Source organism: Myotis myotis, unplaced genomic scaffold, assembly GCF_014108235.1.
Source record: "Myotis myotis isolate mMyoMyo1 unplaced genomic scaffold, mMyoMyo1.p scaffold_m19_p_2, whole genome shotgun sequence".
NCBI lineage: Eukaryota > Metazoa > Chordata > Mammalia > Chiroptera > Vespertilionidae > Myotis > Myotis myotis.
In genome coordinates this window covers 149,226,644-149,240,923 of record NW_023416324.1, presented here as the reverse complement: position 1 = coordinate 149,240,923, position 14,280 = coordinate 149,226,644, and the positions used below count along the sequence as shown (strand labels likewise).

General features: G+C 39.2%; 1 protein-coding gene and 1 pseudogene across 1 annotated transcript in view; one reads left to right on the top strand and one right to left on the bottom strand.

The window, feature by feature from the left end:
- Window positions 1-14,280, bottom strand: part of PLCXD2 (phosphatidylinositol specific phospholipase C X domain containing 2) — a 57,977-nt gene that overhangs the window by 16,675 nt on the left and 27,022 nt on the right. The gene's annotated exons all lie outside the window — the stretch shown is intronic.
- Window positions 492-896, top strand: LOC118677581 (annotated as a pseudogene).

Below are 14,280 nucleotides of genomic sequence, written 5' to 3'. Positions count from 1 at the left end.
TTAAGCCTGGCGTAAAACTGTAATCCTCATATATTGCTAGTGTAAGGTAAATGAATAAATACCTGTTTGGAAAGCTATTTAGAAATATGCTTGGAAAGAGGAGCTTGCAAATAATCACAGCACTTGATCTAGTAATTTCATTTCAGGAGAGCTATTTTGAGGAAATAAACTAATTTTGGAAAAACAAATGTGTGCTGGAGAATATTCATAACAGAGACAAACTGGAGGTGCTTTGAGTGTCCCTCACAGAGGAGTGCTTAATGGTGGCATACCAACGTCATTCACATAGCCATTGAAACAGAGGGTATGAAAACTCGATGTCCATCTCAGCAATGCTGGGATAGGCATCTAAATTCTAGGAAAGACAGAATTGTTTAAAAATTCCGACTATTTTTTGTGCTTTTGTAAATATTATTTTACTATTGTAAAACGAGTCCGTAGGGGACATCTTATTGAGGCTGCCGTGGTAGCAGCTGCTCTTCAAGTTCACTATGCCACTCAAGGACAACAACACGAAGAAAGATATTGAAAAGTTGGCAAAGAAGGACAAAGACCCAGTGAACAAATCTGGGGGCAAGAACAAAAGAAGACATGGTCCAAAGGCACAGTTCGGGACAAGCTCAATAACCTAGTCTTGTTTGACGAAGCAACATATGACAAACTCTGTAAGGAAGTTCCCAACTATAAGCTTATAGCCAGCTGCTGTCTCTGAGAGACTGCATATCTGTGGTGCCTGGGCCAGGGCAGCCCTTCAGGAGCTCCATAGTAAAAGACTTATTAAACTAGCTGCAAAGCACAGAGCTCAAGTAATTTACACCAGAAACACCAATGGTGGGGATGTCCTAGCTGCTGGTGAAGATGCATGGGCAAAAGGTCCCACCAGCTATACATTTTAAGAAATAAAACTTTATTAAATAAAAAGTCCATAGGAATGATTTCTTGACAGATGAGATGAACATTCTGCAAAGTTCAACATGGGTTAGTTATATGGCTTCATTTCAACTCATCTATTAATGAGCCGAATCTGCTATTCAATGATCAAAAGCATGTTCCCATCCTCTGCCTGAGATGATCTTATTGTTATAAAGCATAAGTGACCATGATAGACACATTTCTAACTTTAGTGAGGAAATATTTCTAAGGTGAAAATTATCTTTAACAAATTAAAATGCTTATTTCACACTAGTTGATTATGTTACCGGTTTTACTAAACCTCAAAGTATGCATTTCATATATAATATGTAGAACTTGCCCTGGCCACTGTTGCTCAGTGATTAGAGTGTCGGCCTGTGGACTGAAGAGTAGTAGGTTCAATTCCTGGTCCCAGTTGAGGCACGTATCGGAGGCAACCAGTTGATGTGTCTCTCTTACATCAATGCTTCCCTCTCTCCCTCTTTCCCCCTTCTCTCTCACCCAAACCCCCGCAAAAAAAGAAAAAAAATATATAGAGAACTTTACAAAACTTTACTGTTTCTGCTTTATTATTTCAATTTTCTTGAAAATAAATCATTCTGGGATGGCTTTGTCTTCTACTATTTTATCTTCTCAGAAATAAAGTGAAAAAGGAAAAAAAAAAAGGTGACAAGCAATGCTTTATTTTTATGTAGTTTCCAGAACATGGAGAATATCCAGTAACTATTAAGAAAAAATATATTTACCAATCATTAGGCAAAACCAATTTTGCAAGCAACAAAATTACTAGCATATTTCAGGTAAAAAAAATGCTGTTACTACTAGAAATGTGGAGCAAGCCCTCCCTGGATTTTCCATATTGGTTGTTTCTGTTCATGACACTCGCTGGATACCTGCCTAATGCTCTGCTTCCTTTGGCTGTTCTTTGGCTGTAAAAAAACAGGAAATCTTTATACCTCCTCATTGAGAGATTTATTATGAATACATTACATACACACGATGAACAGCCCACTCTCTCTTCTCTTTAAATCATCTTAGCAGCCCAGCTGTTTAGGACTGTGTGCAATGCAATGCCAGGGAGGGTATCAGGGAACAGCCATTATCCAAGCGAGGGAGGAGAGACAGATCCCCTCTGGAATTGTCTTGTTGCTGCTGAGCCAGTTTCGTTTCCAGAGGGAGATGTGCTAACAACCTCCAACACTGTTCTCCTAAGCTGAGGACTGTGCAGCAATGTGACAGCGATGGGGCCTCAGCGACCACTTCTGTATACACAGGGACACACACGGTGCCCAGACTGTCCCACAGAAGAGGGAGGGCCTGCATATGCACTGGGAACACAGAGTCTCTCTTTATCTCTCTGCTCCCTTTTCCATTTCCTCTCTTCCTTTCTGACATCCTGTGTCCAGAGCCACCCGCTCCCTCCCCTTGACAGGAAAGGACAGGACAATGGAGCAGATTGTTCGCTGCATGTTTTACAGTAGTTGTCCTACCCAGGCCCACAGCCATCAAAACCAGCCATCATCTTTAACTACTGCCAATGCTTTTGACTGTCTACTTATTTTTTCCCCCAGGTAGCTTTTTGCCTCACATAGAGTGAAATAAATTGGTACTTAATTCTATTTAACTATTTCTTTTTTTTTTTGAAAAACAGGATAAAAATGTCTTCCCCCCTCCTGCACACAGAATATTTACAAGGTAATGCAATCTGCAGATCAAAGTGATGAAAAAGCTAAGAACCATATGATTTCACGCATATGTGGGATATAAAACTGAAACTTGTGAACACAAACAGCAGTGTGGTAGCTGCCAGAGGAAATGGCGTGGGTAGTGAAGGGGGTTCTAACATATGGTGATGATAGAAGATCTGACTTTGGGTAGTGGGCATACAGTGCAACATATGGATCTTGTAACAGAAATCCATAACTGAAACATATCTATCTATCTATCTATCTATCTATCTATCTATCTATCTATCTATCTATATAAAAGCCAAGCTACCAGAACGACGAAACAACCGAAATGACAGGAGCGACTGGTCGCTATGACACGCACTGTGGCAGCCAACCCCGATCTGGGCCCCGATTGCCCCCCCCCCCCAAACCTCCCTCAGCCCCTCACCCTGGCCAGCCCAGCCTGACAAAATTCATGCACCGGGCCTCTAGTAGGATCATATTAACCAATGGCACCCCGATAAATTTAACAAAAAAAAGAATGTCTATAGCAAGGGTTCCTTTTCTCTCTGTCTGCAATGTGTGGATTCAATTCATGCATTCCCAGAGAGGAAAAGAAAAAAGCCTGCTCCACCGGTCTTCCTTTATTCTCTAAGAGAATGGCTGTCTGGGTTGTTAGAGGGGCAGCTTCATGATTTCTCATTTGTTTTCTGATAAGGTTAGAAAACAGCTAAGGACCTCTTCCTGCTGTGATTTCTGCCACAGGGATGCCTATCCATCTTCACTCCTCCCTCTCTATGGCTCCTTTATCTCTGTCTAAAATAGATTTATGTGGTGCCCTTCATCTTAAGAACAGAACAAAGCACTTTCCCAAACATGCCTTATGCCTTCAGGCAACTGTCTCCTCTTCCTCATTCTCAGATTCTTGAAAGCCAATCCTGCTGCTTCGTCACCTATGATCTACTCCCTTCTTCCCATAGAAGGATAGGCCACCTCTTATCCTTCTATTGCTAACTTTGATCCCTATTACCTTCAAATCAACAACTCCAAATAGGCTTTATTCTTGCTGGCTTCTCTGAGAGTTTGCTAAGTCAGCTTTTTTTCTGCAAGCTTCCATTCCCTTGTCTTCCATGATGCATAATTCAAGGCATTCCCATCTTCCTGTTATCACTCTCTTTCTATCTCCTTTGCTGGCTCCTCATCTTCCTTCTTGTCCCCAAATTTAAATGTGTTCCAAGGATCTCTATTATCTGCCTTTCCGCACCTTTTCATTCACTCCCCTAGTTTACACAGTTCCATTGTACAGATGACACCAAAAGCTCATCTCTAGACTAGATTCTTCTAAGTTCCACATTTGCTTCCAACTTCCTGCTTTGGTCTTCCACCTGATGGCCTCCTCACACAATAAATTACACATTTTGAAAGCCCAGCCACTCAGGCTGTCCGTTCGCCACAAAGTGCTGCTATTGAATTTCTGCCAATACTTCACTCAGTCACTCAGATTGAAACGTTGGATTCAGTTTAAATTTTTCCTTCTCTCTCCCCCTCTGCATCCAATCAGTTACCAAAACTCTGCATTTTACTCTTGCAAAATACATCAAACCAGTCTCTTCCTTTAAACTTCAATTGCCACCCTCTTGTTCACACATTCATTACCCTGATATAATCAGGACCAAAAGAACCCTGATTTTATCTTTTGACTCCAGCCTCAATTCATTCATATCCAAAAGTTACATCATCTCAAGATACTTCTGATTATGTCATTTTCCTCCTCCCATCTCCCTCCCAAGCTAGTTTAGGACTCTCTCCAGTGTGGCTCCAGTGCATGGTTTCAGGCTCCTTTCTGTCAAGACCCATACACGGAGCCTGGCATATGTTGGTGTGCAATATATACTGATAGGCAGGCCACTTCCTTGACTCTGTCCACTTTCTTTTACTGACTTCCATAAATATTCTCCTATCCCAATTCTGTCCACATCTTCTCCTCAGGATTTATAACCCGTATCAAGTAAGTTGCTTACTGCACCTCAGTTTTCTCATCTGTAAAATGTGCTCGATAGTGCCTACTCAAAAACTGTGAGTATGAGAATGTACGCAAAGTGCTTGGGACAATACCGACACACAGTAAGCACTGAACTATTGTTACTGTTATTGTTGGTCATCTGTTAGTTAGAAACTAGAGGGAGGAAGGGTGATTGACTGAAATCCTTATCTTAAATACTTAGGGTCTGGAGGATTTTCTCTCCTGAAGTACTGTTCCTCTCCATCTTATTGGTTGATGTGACATGGAAATGACAGCTTAGCCTCTACCTTGTTGACTGTAGCTGCCACTCACTCTCTTGATCATAGCCTGACCTTTATCATCACCCACTTCTAAAATCTTAACATTCAATATTCTACTTTCTGATCACAACTTACTTTTCTTCTGCCTCATTGTGACCTGATGCCTAATTCCCCCTGTTCTGAGAGCCCAGGTTGTTGTCATTTGCCACTTTTACCTACAGAATTACCAATATTATAACTATCTGAAAACTGTTAGGATCACTGTTGAGGTCTGTTGTCTGTCTGTACATTCAGGCATGGGCACAGCCCCAAAATGTACATGGAAATATTAACATGATTCTTTCAACAAACTTTTTGACTAACAACAAATGTTTTCTCTTCTCCATTATTTCTCATTTATAGAGTGGACTCAATAGGCATATACCTCGATTGCAGGCTCCCAGCCCTGATCAGGGGCATGCAGGAGGCAACCAATCGATGTGTCTCTCTCTCATCACTATTTCTCTCTGTCTCCCCCTCTTCCTTCCACTCTCTCTAAAAATCAATGGAAAAATATGCTTGGGTGAGGATTAAAAATAAATAGACAATAAATAAACAAAACAAAAATAATTTAAACTACATGCCCTGAAATAATAGATTACATTACAATACAATACAATAGCATGTCAGATTATGTGGTGACCATACTTACAGCTATGGAGGGAAGAATGAAATAAGAGTTAAGTGAAGAATATGAGAAAGTGAGAGAAACTTCTTCATCACACCTCTAGGTGGCATCAGGAAGGCTGGGATGATGACCCTGAGTCAAAGAATCTCTGATGCCACATATTTAAAAAAATCTCTCTTTCACATCCCTTAGGTACTACTCTGTTTTTGGGGACCCCTTCTAACTCTGAAGCCATTAGCCCCTTGAAGACCATTCACTTAAGTCCACCTCCAATTCTGTGTTTATTCAACCACTCAAACATTCAAAGGCTCAGTGCCTCTAGGTTATGTATTCTCAATGAGGTGACAAAAATTGGTTCTTGGGGGGGGTGAAAAAAAATCTTATTTTTTTATGTATAAAACACACACACATATACATATATGATATATATACACAGGGTGGGACAAAAGTAAGTTTATAGTTGTTCCTATGGAAAATAATATAATAATTAATAAGTAATACAAGAATAAACTCTGAGTTTCACGTACTCACAACTGTAAACCTACTTTTCTACCACCATGTAATACACTCTCTCACACACAAACACATACATAGTAAACTGGCTAAAAAAGACTCCCTAATGAGGTGATAAAGAACAAAATGCTGAGAATATTGCTCTAGACTGAGCTCCCTGGTAGCCAAATGGACATCTGATTTGTCAACTCAGGTGAGCACTTAGAACAGTTTCTGGCCAACAGAATGAGCTCAAGCATATTGTTATTAATATTATTTCATTATTAAAAAAATATATCATCTACTTGGATGCTACTATCTGAGAAACAATTCTGGTTGTTTTTTTTTAATAATGTTGTGAAACCTCAAATATTTAGATTCAGGTATCTGCTGTGGCAGTTAATAGGAGAAAATGAAGTCTTCAATTTAAATGACTTATTTTAGGTTACCACCAGAATTAATATCAAAAGGAGAAAATTCAGACCATAGTATTATACAATTTGTATAAATTAGCAGTAAAAGTAAAATTATAAATTACTTCTAGTCTGGCCCTATGTCAATAATTTAGGAGTAAATAAGTATAGTAATTACATGATTTGAAAGGATAGGAAGGAAAATTCTAAGAATGTCCTTAATTTTTAATTTTTACATCAAAGAATTAGACATTTTCATGTGATTTATAAGAAAATCAATTGCACAAAAAAAGAAATCCAATCTAGTGCTAAAAGCATGTTGCATATTTTTAGAAATTGAAAAGCTATTATACATTATTTAAAATAGAAAAAACCCCACAGTAATGCCTTCCAAATCCATCAAAAAAACCATATTGGTTTTCATAAATATCACTAAAGCACTCAAACACCCACTAAAAAAACTTTGCAAAAATAAAAAGTATTTTAAACACCAAAACCCAGAATCAACAATATTTTCAGAAGTTTTTTTTCTGTATTTTCTTACATGTTAAAAATATTAATGCATAGTTCTTAGGGATATAAACATGGCCAGGTTTGTGTTAGTTCACCTCTCTCATCATGTGGAGGCAGGCAAAGGCAGATCTCAGGGCACCTTGGGACTTGTGATTACCTGCCCTTGAATCTGGTGCTTGTAAAAGCTAGCCTTAGTGTCAGTTTAGTCCTTCCTGCACACACCCAGGCCCAGCAGAGGCAGCCACAAACTGTGGCTCACTTTGTAACTCCAAAGAGGTTGCCTAGGGCCAGTAACAGGCAGCATCTGATACTGGCCTGCATCAGAGTACCTCTCAAGGGGCCCCAGAACCAACATATCTAGTGGCCAGCTTCAGACAACATCAGAGCAAGGTCCAATTAGCTTCACAAGCAACATATCCAAAGGGAGATCTTGGAAGGCACCAGAAACTACTAAGGCAAATTCAGCTTTGTGTGGTCAGTACCTGCATAGCAACTCGTACACTGTGGTCAGTGTTGATGCTCATAGTCAGCCAGCCTGAGAGTTGACCCCACACACGAATGGGCCAATAGCAATAAAGACTCAATTACAACAGGAAGGCCCACATAACACACACAAGGGATATTCCTGGAGCACCCAGATGAGGTGTTCAAGGAGACAACATCACTGGGTCCCACAGGACACCTACCATATAAGGCCACTGTACTAAGACTGGGAGTCATAGTAGGTCCACCTAATACATAGAAACAACACAAAGAGGCAGCCAAAATAAAGAGACAAAGAAACATACCCTAAATAAAGAACAACAACAACAAACAAACAAACAAACAGGAGAAATCTTCAGGAAAAAAGCTAAATGAAATGGAAGCAAGCAATTAGCCAGATATAGAGTTAAAAAAATGGTTATAATAATGCTCAAGAAACTTAGTGAGAACTTCAACAAAGACATCACAAGCATAAAAGGAACAAAGAAATATAAAAAGAACCAGTCAGAAATGAAGACTACAACATCTGAAATGAAAAATACACTAGAAAGAATAAACAGTAGTTTGAAGCAGGATCAAATCAGCTATTCAGAAGGCAAGATAACAGAAAGTACCTAATCAGAGTAGTAAAAAGAAAAAATAATTTTTTAAAAAATGAGGAAAGTTTAAGCCACCTTTGGGACAACATGAAACATAACTACATCTGCATCATAGGGGTACCAGAAGGAGAAGAGAGAAAGCAAAGGATCAAGAACCTATTTGAAGAAATAATGACTAAAACTTCCCTAATCTGTTCAAAGAAAAAGGCACACAAGTTCAGGAAGCACAGAGAGTCCCAAATACGATGAACCCACCCTGGCTCAGTGGGTTAGAGTGTTGTCTCAAAGACTGAAGCGTTGTGGGTTAGATTCTAGATCAAAGGTACATACCTCGGTTGCAATTTTGTTTCCTGGCCTCAGTCAGGGTGCATGCTGGAGGCAACCAGTTAATGTGTCTTTCTCACATCAATGTTTCTCTCTGACTCTGCTTTTTCCTTCCTTCCACTCTCTCTCTAAAGATCAATGGAAAAAACATCCTCAGGTGAGAACTAAAAAATAAAAAAGAGGATGAACCTAAAGAGGCCCATACCAAGACTCATCATAACTAAAATGGCAAAGGTTAAGGACAAAGAGAGAATCTTAAATGCAGGAGGAGAAAGACAGTCAGTTACCTAAAATAAAGCTTCCAAAGACTGTCAGCTGATTTCTCAACAGAAACATTTCAGGCCAGAAAGGATTAGCATGAAATAGTCAAAGTGATGAAAACCAAGGACCTACAACCAAGATTAATCTACCTAGAAAGACTATCATTTAAAAAGCTTCCAGCAAAAAAAGAGCTAAAGTAGTTCATTACCATACAACCAGTATTACAAGAAATGTTAAAGGGCCTTCTTTAAGAAGAAGAAAAAACTTAAGGAACATAATTATAAAGAATAAAATGTCAATAAATACATACCTATCAATAATCACTTTAAAAGGAAATCACTTAAATGCTCCAATCAAAATATATAGGGTAGCAGAATGGGTAAGAAAACAAGACCCATATATATGATGCTTACACCTCAGATCGAAAGATACACCCAGACAAAAAGTAAAGGGATGGAAAATGATATTTAATGCAAATAAAAATGAATAAGAAGCTGGGGTAGCAATACTTATATCTCACAAAAGAGACTTTAAAACAATGACTATAATAACAGACAAAGGATACTACATAATGCAAAAGGGGATCAGTCCAACAAGAGGATATAACCCTTATAAATATTTATTCACCCAACATAGAAGCATCTAAATATATAAAGCAAATCTTGGTGGATATAAAGGGAGAGATCAACAGTAAAACAGTTATTGTAGGGGATTTTAACACCCCACTGATATCAATGGATAGATCTCCCAGGCAGAAAAATCAACAAGGAAACAGCTGCCTTAAATGACACACTAAATCAGATGTATTTCATTAATATATTAAAAGCATCTCACTGAAAAGCAACAGAATATACATTCTTTTCAAGTGTATATGAAACATTTTCTAGGATAGTCCACATGTTAGGACACAAAACAAGTCTCAGTAAATTTTCTTAAAATGTTTTTGAAAGAGGAAGAGAGAGGGAAATATTGATGAGAATCATAATCTAGAGAGACATGATTCAGTAAGAATCATTATCTATCAGCTGCCTCTTCACGTCCCCTACTGAGGATTGAGCCCGCAACCTGGGCATATGCCCTGACCAGGAATCAAACTGGTGATCTCTTGGTTCCTGGGTTGATGCTCAACCATTGAGCCACTCCAGCTAGGCAAGTCTCAGTAAATTTTAAGAGGATTGGAATCATATCAAGTATCTTCTCCAACCACAATTATATGAAACTAGAAATCAATTACAAGAAAAAACTAAAATAAACTAAAAAACACACTAGGGTAAATAACATGTTACTAAACAATGAATGGGTTAACAATGAGATCAGGAAGAAATAAAAAGATACCATGAGAAAAATGAAAATGAGAACACAATAACCCCAAATCTATGGGACACAGCAAAAGCAGTCCTATGAGGAAAATTCATAAACAATCTAACTTTACGCTTAAAGTACCTAGTAAAAGAACAGCAAACAATGCCCAAAGTGAGTAGAAGGAAGAAAACACCATATTTTTCCATGTATAAAATGCTATTTTTTTCTAAAATTGTTAGACTGAAAATTGAGGGATGTCTTATACACGGAAGTCAGCTGAGGAGGGAGCCGTAGGTGCGTAGCTGCCCATACCTTGTCAAACAGGCTTCCTCCAATCACAAGCCTTATTGTTACTGACATTAGCTGATGCCGTAATTGGAGGTGGAGGTGAAGAGTTCGCAGGTGCAACAGGGATCTGAGCATTCTGAGCCCATAAAGATGTCAAAAAATAAAAAGATAAATACTGGTAAATGATTGTCTTCCTCTGTAAAATTCAAACTAAATGTAATCAGCTATGCAAAAGAGCATGGGAATAGAGCTGCAGAGAGACAGTTTTGACCACTGTCTGTATTATCAGACAGTGGAGAAAACAGGAAGAACAACTCCTCAAGATGCCAAAAAAGAAGGCCTTAAGAGGAAAACCAGCAAAATGTTTAAAATATTGATTTCTTAATTTTGGGTTGGAAAAGTGGGGGGCATCTTATACATGGAAAAACACGGTAATAAGGAGTAGAGCAGAAATAAGTGAAATAGAGTCTAAAAAAATAATACAAATGATTGATAAAATCAAGAATTGGTTCTTTGAAAAGATAAAGAAGATTGAAAAACCTTTAACCAGACTCATCAAGAAGAAAAGAGAGAAGACCAAATGAATAAAATAAAAATGAAAGAGAACTAACAATTGATAGCACAGAAACCCAAAGGATTGTCCTATATAATAAAAGGCTAATATGAAAATAAACCAAATGGTGGAACGACCGGTCGCTATGATGTGCACTGACCACCAGGGGGCAGATGCTCAATGCAGAAGCTGCCCCCTGGTGGTCAGTGCGCTCCCACAGGGGGAGTGCTGCTCAGCCAGAAGCCCTGAGCCGGGCTCATGGCTGGCAAGCTCAGCGGTGTGGCGGGAGCCTCTCCTGCCTCTGCGGTAGCACTAAGCCATCATTCAGGCTCCCAGACTGCAGACTGAGAGAGAGCACAGGCTGGGCTGTGGGACTCACCCCCCTGCCCCACAAGTGCACGAATCTCATGCACCAGGCCTCTAGTAAGAATATATTATAAAACCTATATGCCAAAAAATAGGACAATCTGGAAAAAATAATTTTTAAAAAAACATACACTCTTCTTTTTACTAATTTATTGATTTGAGAGAGAGAGAGAGAGAGACATCTATTGTTGTTCCACTTGTTTTTATGCATTCATTGGTTGTTTCCTGTATGTGCCCTGACCAGGGATCAAACTCACAAACTTGGCATATTGGGATGATGCTCTAACCAACTGAGCTACCTGACCAGGGCCACTATCTTCTTTTCTGAATCAAGAAGAAACAGAAAATCTGAACATACTGATTAGAATGAATGACATTGAAGCAATAATAAAAAAAACTTCCAACAAATAAAAGTCCTGGTCTAGATGGCTTCACAGGTGAGTTTTACTAAACATTCAAAGAACTAACAACACCTATCCTCTTCATACTATTCCAAAAAATTTAAGAGGAGGGAAAACTCCGAAGTTCATTTTATGAGGCTAGCATTATCCAAATTCCAAAACCTGATAAGAAATGAAAAGGAAGAAAATTATAGGCCAATATACCTGTTGAACACAGATGCTAAAATCTTCAACAAAATATTAGCAAACCAGATCCAGTAATTCAGTGAAAAGATCATACACCATGATCAAGTGGGCTTTTTCCCCCAACAATGCAAGGTTACTATATCTGCAAATCAATAACCATGTACACCACATAAAAAGTGAAGAAAAATCACATGAGCATATCAATAGATGCAGAAAAAGCATTTGATAAAATCCAGCATCCATTTATGATAAAAACTCTCAATCGACAAAAAAATAAGTGTTTCCTTGAAGGTCAGGAACAAGACAGGGATGTTCACTTTCATCACTCTTATTCAACATAGCACTGGGAGTCCTAGCCACAGCAATTAGACAAAAAGAAGAAATAAAAGGCATAAAAACCCCCACCTTGGAATAAATTCAATCAAGCATGTAAAAGGCCTGTACTCAGAAAAGTACAAGATACTGAAGGAAGAAGTTAAAGAAGATACAAGTAAGTGGAAACATATACCGTGTTCATGGATAGGATGAATTAAAATCAATAAAATGTCCATACTACCCAAAGCAATCTATAGATTCAATGCAATTCCTATCTAGATACCAATAATAGTATATTTCACAGAACTAGTATAAATATTCCAAAAATTTATAAGGAACCACAAAAGACCCTGAAATAGTCACACCAATCTTGAGAAGGAAGAACAAAGTTGGAGGAATCATGCTACCTGATATCAAAGTATACTACAAAGCCATAGTAATCAAAACATCATGGTACCAGCATAAAAACAGACATATAGCTCAATGGAACAGAATAGAGATCCCAGAAATAAATCCACACCCTTCTGCTCAATTAATATTTGACAAAGGAGGCAAAAATATACAATGGGGTAAAGATTCAATAAGTAGTGCTGGGAAAATTGGACAGGTACTTGCAAAAAATTAGACCACTTTCTTACACTATACACAATAATAAACTCAGAATGGATTAAAGACTTAAATATAAGACTAGAAGAAAACATAGGAAGTAAAGTCTCGGAGGGCTGGTTGAAAGGGTGAAAGGATTAAGCACAAAATAAAAACCGCTAATCGACAGACAGCAGTATGGTGATTACCAGAGGGAAAGTGGATTGGGGGAAGGTAGAAGAGGGTAAAGAGAGGATAAATGGTGAGGGAAGGAGACTTGATTTGGGGTGGTGAACACATAACACAATATACAGATAATGTATTATAGAATTGTACACCTGAAACCTATATAAATGGATTAATCAATATCATCCTAATAAATTCAATACAAATCTAAAAAACAATCTCTGGGTATTTTTCCAAGGTTTTGAGACACCACGACTTGATTTTAGAAATGACCAAGAACATTTATCTAAATGTGCTTAGGGGGCTTCTCAGCAAGACTACGTTTCTGGAAGAAGAGCCATTTGGGAGATGCGTATACACTCGGGACCAGTGTCCACTCTCAGACTCGGACAGTGACAAGGAATATCCAGGGACACCTCCCTGGCCCTTCAGAGAGCCATCGGCTTCAGGTCCCCTACTGGTCAGCTCTCACTTCCTATGGAGGCCACCACCAGCTCGTCTTCTTCCCTGCCTCAAGCCAACCAGCTTTGGCAGGACTGTGAGCTCCCAGGGAAAGCCATGCTGAGCGGCCCACCAGCAGAGCAGCAGCTGAGGAACCAGTTTAAAAGGGATGTTACAGCACGGTTGGGCTAAACTGCACATTTGGTGTCAGCTGATGCCAGCTTTCACCAGTGTTTCCGTACAAAATGGGCAGGATAGGAAAAAAAGAAAAGGTCCCTTTAAAGCACACAGTAAACTCTTTATATTGAATATAAACACGTGATAAGAAAAATAATTATTTTTAGTCCACATTATCCTCTTAGCAGAGTGGATCCTGATAACGGTGGTATCTTTTGTTTGCTAAGCACACCTGAAATACTCATTTTTGGCATCAATGGCTTTCAACATACTTGAAGCAGTATTAAGCAGAGGGTGGGGTTGTGCAAGTTTGGACAGAGAAGCTTGGAAAAACCCAAAGTACTCTACTGAGGAAAGGGCGAGAGGTGGAGGATTGGAAGGGAAAAGTATGGGAACATCAGGGCCTGCAGGGCTGAGGAGAGAGCTGGGAGAGGAGACAAACCAAGTGGGGCATTTTCAAAGAGGTGGCCCAATTTCACTTCTGTAATTCTCTCTAAATCATGCACAACTATTATTAAAGTGACAGTTTGAAGTGATGCCATAATATTTACCTATCCAAAGCCAACGGGTGTCTGGGTCCAATTCTGTTTTGAGGCTCCACCACATCAGGGGTCTCCTCCGCTGGACTCCCCACCTCCTTGTCTCTCCTCACCCAGTGACAGGACCAGAGTCTGAGGCCGGGGCAGACCTAGCTGGGGATGGGGTAGTGGGAGTGTGGTGGCATCACATAAAGGGGGGGAGGTGGAAAGGTACAAGAGGAGGCTTCTCTCTGATGGAAGTGGACTTTTAAAAGATCTTTTTATGTAAAACCTTTTTCTTGGTTTGCTGGAATTTAAACGCTAGCTACCAGAGCGCTAGTAATA